Source organism: Lottia gigantea, assembly GCF_000327385.1.
Source record: "Lottia gigantea unplaced genomic scaffold LOTGIsca_59, whole genome shotgun sequence".
Classification (NCBI taxonomy): domain Eukaryota; kingdom Metazoa; phylum Mollusca; class Gastropoda; family Lottiidae; genus Lottia; species Lottia gigantea.
Window position 1 is genome coordinate 256,272 of NW_008710013.1, and position 6,298 is coordinate 262,569.

Below are 6,298 nucleotides of genomic sequence, written 5' to 3' on the forward strand. Positions count from 1 at the left end.
GAGGGCATTCTTAACTCCAAATTTTGTCTCCATACTTGTCAATTCTGAGGACAAAAAATCGACAGTTCTTGTACTTTAGTTCAATTAACACAAAAAAATTCTCTTACAGTTATATATCTAGGGATATTTAATATGCAGCATGTAAGTGTATCATAAGTATGATTTAAGAGTTGAACACATTGTTCCAGGCTAATTGGAATTCCAGAAATATCGAGTGTCTTAATAGATTTTAGATGTTTGCAACTTTCAATTATTGTATCTATTTTAACATCACAAAACGATATGTACAGTTGAACAAGTTTCGAACAACATTTTAAAACATGAAACTCTGAATTGTGTAAATTAGGTGTTTCAGACAGATCCAAAAATTCAAGATTAGGCAGATATTTAAGGAAAGAAGTTGTTGATAAAACGGATCCTGAAAGGTTTAACCACGTTAGTTCTGCGGATTGACAAAGTCCTTTAGTAAAATAATAATCTACGTCGGCCAATTCACATAAGTATTTAGCCCGGCCACAATCAAAAGTTTTGAATTTATAAGCTTTAGAAAAAATATATTCTAAATCCTCTTCTAAGAGTTCAAGTGTAAAGTCAAATATAAAGTTGTCGAAATTATATGATTAAACCTTCTGCAAACTCTGTTTACAACTAAAATTAATTCAGGAAGTCTTAAATGTGAAAATATGTGTATTAGGGGCAAGTCCGGGAGATTTTGTAGTTGATTCAATCTGAAAATTGAAAGAAAACCTACTATTAAACATCTATTTTTCTGATATAGATAAATAGAAATAACATGTATTGTAAAAGTCAATATCTGGTTAGAGCTATACTGTTCTATATCCAAAAAAATTTTGCCTTGTAGTTATAGTCATCAAATTAATTATAATGCTTTAAAAATCAATTTTATTTACTAGCTTATAATGGTTTTTGAAGTTATAAAATCACCAAACATACTTTACATCCATTGAAATTTAGCCAAAATCTTTTTAAAATCACACCATGTGGAATTTTGTCAAGGCAAGGAAAAGAGAGAGAACTGTTAGTTGATTTGACGTCACGTGATAAGAATGGTACGTACTGATTGGTTTCTGGACATAGAACACTATGGAAATAAGTTTAATACCAATAATGGATATAAACCATACTAATATAGCCTGTATTTCTGTATGAACAGCCTTACACACAATTACAATTTTATCAGGAGATAGAACTTTCCAAGCTCATTTTAACGGTACCAATAACTCATGTTTTTCAAAAAGTGGAGATAGAACCTTATAGACCTGAGGTGACGAGTTGTAGGGAACAACTTCCATCAATGGCTTCTATAACAAATCCTTCTGCTTTTCTGCCTGATGTACCACCAAAAGATGAGAGTTCGTATGTTGTAAATTTACTACAGATATTAAACAGCGAGTAGAATTTGGGACTGGCGAGGGATCGATTAGACTGGTCGTCTATAACTGCATATAGTTTAACTGAACGATGAGGTTCATCTTTAGGGTACACGCTTACTAACACAGTTTTAGCACAAGACTTGCCTTCAAAGTTTTTGCCGCATATCTGAGTGCAAGATGAGGTCACATGTTCTTTTACATCAGTGTCGGTTTGGGTTTGACCACTGCCTTGTGGTTTGATTAAGAAAAGGGGGCTTCTCCCCGCCATCACGTTGTACGGCTGACCGATGAAGTGCTCACAGCGAATTATTGCCTTACAATCACGTTGTGTATGAGAAGAAGTTTCACAATAACGGAAACAAATGTTCTTATCCTTTAGAAAGTTCCTCCTTTCTTCTAACGATTTCAGTCTGAACCCTTTACACTTACTGAGGGAATGATGGGTTTATGTAAGGGACACTTTATGAACTTATCACCTTAAGATTTCGAAATTTCTGTTTTGTGTATAGACACATTGATATTTCTTTCTCTCATACGTGTAGATGGCTGATTGTCTACCTTTTTATCTGGGTGATAAGCAACAGGCGGATTGTTCTTATTCCGACTTTGTTCCCTAGCAAATGCTGCAAAAATATCGAAAGGAGGGAATGGAACATCACGATCCTTCATGTATTTTAACGCATGATTGGTCCATTTTTCTCGCAGATGGTATGAAAGTTATTTCACTACTGGAGTCACGCTCAAAGTACGCTAACAAGCATGAGTATCGTTTATCTTCCTTTGCTGCCTCTATCTCATCAAGAATGTCAGACAGATCGTATAAGCGATAAACATCTTTATTTTCAATCGGTGCAAATGAATCTAGTTTTGATTTCAATGCAGATTCCATCATTTCTGGACATCCGTATCTTTCATTCATTCGGATCCAAATTCTTGTGAGGGCACAGTATGGATCATTTGAATTTGCAGCTTTAATACTTAAAATATGTTTCTGCGATAACGGACCTGCCCATTTAACAAAGAGGTCAACTTCTTCAGAAGGTGTAGCTTGAAGCTCATTAACTATTGATTTGAAACTATTTTTCTACGATGGATAGAATTCAGGTTTGTCATTGAAATTAGTCAAACGTGACAAAAGTAATTCTCGCTTTAGAAGAAACTTCGTGAAATCAGAAAAAAAGTTTGCTGTACTGAGATGAGCCGACGGAGGAACGATACCACTGCCCGTCTGCTTAGTTTCGTGTGTTAATGGTACGTGAACGTCAGATGTAACTGGCACCGAATTATTTACCACAGATAGGTCTGTAAGTGAGTTCACATTTTGTTCACTGGGTTCGTGGGTTCAACCCACGATAAAATTGCAACAGAATGGTCTCCTGAATTCATGCAGTATCTGCACACACTACCGAACGACGTCGTTGTTTTAGGTGACCCTGCTTGCAGTAATTTACACCCATCTGTGATGCACACATTTACTGGTGCGAATCTGACCCAACAACAATTGCAATTTAACGACACTTGCACGCGACAGACAAATTGTAGAGAGAACTACAGGTGCAACATATCATTGCAGACTGGGCTTGGCTGCCACAAGCCAATTATCCCTGTGGTAACTTTTCTGACACATCTTCTTGCGGGAAGCAGTAAAAATACGCTAAAGATGAAATATGGTCAGCTGATTTAATTAATATGCCAGTTGAGAGGTGATATAAATATTGTTTAACAGTAATAGATTTATATACAAGATATGTTTGGGTTATTCCTCTAAAAAAAACAAATCAGGAATGCCAGTCAAACATGCTTTTGAAACAATTTTGAAAAAGAATCCCAATATCATATTGTCAATTAACACACAAAAATGAGAATTTAAATATCAAACCCAAATTTAAAGTTGGAAATCGAGTTCTTATCTTTAAATATAAAAGTAAATTCGAAAAAGGTTACGTCTAAGCGTCTACATAACAATTAAGTATGTAGTTCTATTTTTATTGACATAAATTTCCCAGTTCCTGGCAGACTCCTTTTCATCTAATCAAACTTCTTCTTTGCTTCTAGGATTTTTATCATCCAGCCTCTTTTTTGTCTATACACAGTTGCGTTAATTCATTATTGAAAAAAGGGGGGAAAAATCGCTTTTGGGTCAAAGAAACAAGATTTATTTTAACTAATTACATGAAAACACTATTAACTAGAGTGTACTTCCAAACACCAGCAATCCAATAATTGATAAAGCTCAACCGGTATAAACAATAATTTTATTATATATCAAAACACACCCATTATTGATAGGCCTACTGAAATACACTAAAACATACGGCTTAATTTGCAAAAATTATTAAAAATATTATCGATCTAAAAGATTGATTTTAATCTATTGTATGGTCATGTGAAACAAAAGATATGAAAATCAGAATCAAACTTAGAGTTTCTTACAATATGGAATCTTATATCAGTCCTTAGTGTTGATCATTAATGTCACACATTTAGAAATGCAGTGGCGAAGGAAGCCGTAGGGATTTTCTATGGAAGCCGGCTGCGGCTATATCTACTCTCGACTTCGACGAGAAAGCGAGGAAAAAGACGAGAAAGCGAGAAAAAAAAAACAGCCTCGCTTTCTCGCCTTTTTCCTCAATTTGTCGTCTCGCGACAAGTCGAGGGTAATATGGCCGCAGCCGGCTTCCATAATTTTCAGAGTGAAAAGGTTTTGAATATCATAAAACCCGACGGAACGTGTTTTATGTGATCATTATTATTTTGGAAAAAAAATAAATAATAATGTAGAAAGATAATCTAGACTTAATAGCCTACTTATCAGACTTTGAAACTTTTATCGCGACAAACCTGAAAACGCGACAATAATAGACTTTTGTGATTATATACTTCTTACACCCATACTTTTTCTCATATGCATGTATATATTAATGAGATCTTTTTGCGATACACCTACACTTTTGTGAATTATACACCGCTTAGTATCTGAAAAATCTATGTTTGCGGGATACAATAAAAACTTGATACTTGCTACTCCTAGTTTGATACTTACTACTAGTCTGACACCATACAACTACTAGCTTGATATTCACCACTACTAGTCTGACACCATACAACTACTAGCTTGATACTTACCACTTTTAGTTTGATACTTACCACTACTAGTCTGACACCATACAACTACTAGCTTGATATTCACCACTACTAGTCTGACACCATACAACTACTAGCTTGATATTCACCACTACTAGTCTGACACCATACAACTACTAGCATGATACTTACTACTACTAATTTGATACTCACCACTACTAGCTTGATACTTACTACTACTAGTTTGATACTTACTACTAGTCTGACACCATACAACTACTAGCTTGGTTTTCACCACTACTAGTTTGATACTTACCACTACTACTCTGACACCATACAACTACTAGCTTGATACTCACCACTACTAGTCTGACATCATACAACTACTAGCTTGATACTTACCACTACTAGTTTGATACTTACCACTACTAGTCTGACACCATACAACTACTAGCTTGATACTCACCACTACTAGTCTGACACCATACAACTACTAGCTTGATACTCACCACTACTAGTCTAACACCATACAACTACTAGCTTGATATTCACCACTACTAGTCTGACACCATACAACTACTAACTTGATACTTACTACTACTAGTTTGATACTCACCACTACTAGCTTGATACTTACTACTACTAGTTTGATACTTACTACTAGTCTGACACCATACAACTACTAGCTTGGTATTCACCACTACTAGTTTGATACTTACCACTACTACTCTGACACCATACAACTACTAGCTTGATACTTACCACTACTAGTTTGATACTTACCACTACTAGCCTGACACCATACAACTACTAGCTTGATACTCACCACTACTAGCCTGATACTCACCACTATTAGTTTGATACTTACCACTACTAGTCTGACACCATACAACTACTAGCTTGATATTCACCACTACTAATCTGACACCATACAACTACTAGCTTGATACTTACCACTACTAGTTTGATACTTACCACTACTAGTCTGACACCATATAACTACTAGTTTGATACTCACCACTACTAGTCTGACACCATACAACTACTAGCTTGATACTTACTACTACTAGTTTGATACTTACCACCACTAAAGTCTTTGAATGGCATTTAGCAATTGTGAGTACGATATATAGACACAGCTTTATGGAACAACAATCACTGGTTAAAGTTTTATGCAACGTTTCGACGTGTTTCCCCCGTCGTCCTCAGGCACATAATGAGAAGAAGTGATGGGCAAACTATATATACATTAATGCTTATTATTAAGAACACACAAGAGAAAATGGTTTATTGATACATTGATTAAATTTTAACAGGTACAATAAGAGGTATATAATTCTTAAAATAACATACAGGCTGATTAAGTAAAATAATTGAAGTAAAGTAAATGAATTAAAAAAGATTAATTGAAGATTAAATAAACAACTATTGCTGGTATTGGAGTCTTTTATTAATAGAAATTACATTGTTCATATAACTAACTATGCTTAAAGTTGGAAATTGTTTTTGAATATGAATAATTACAAGTTGATAAGTTTATCATATGCATGCGATAAACGAACACCTTCATCTCTGTTAAGGTCAGGCTGATATCTTCTGATGTGGATAGCTTCATGAAGTCTCCTGGTTTTATCTATGTGCTTATTAATTGTCAGTATGTTGGTGTTGTCAAAGTTGACTTTATGTCCTGGTTTCCTTCCCATAGCAAGATGCTCAGCCACAGCAGATGTTCCTTCATTGCCGGGCTTGTCTTGATGGTCTTTGAGTCGAACATCTTCAGGATCTTCTTGATTTGGTATGATGCCTTTCCGATGAATGGG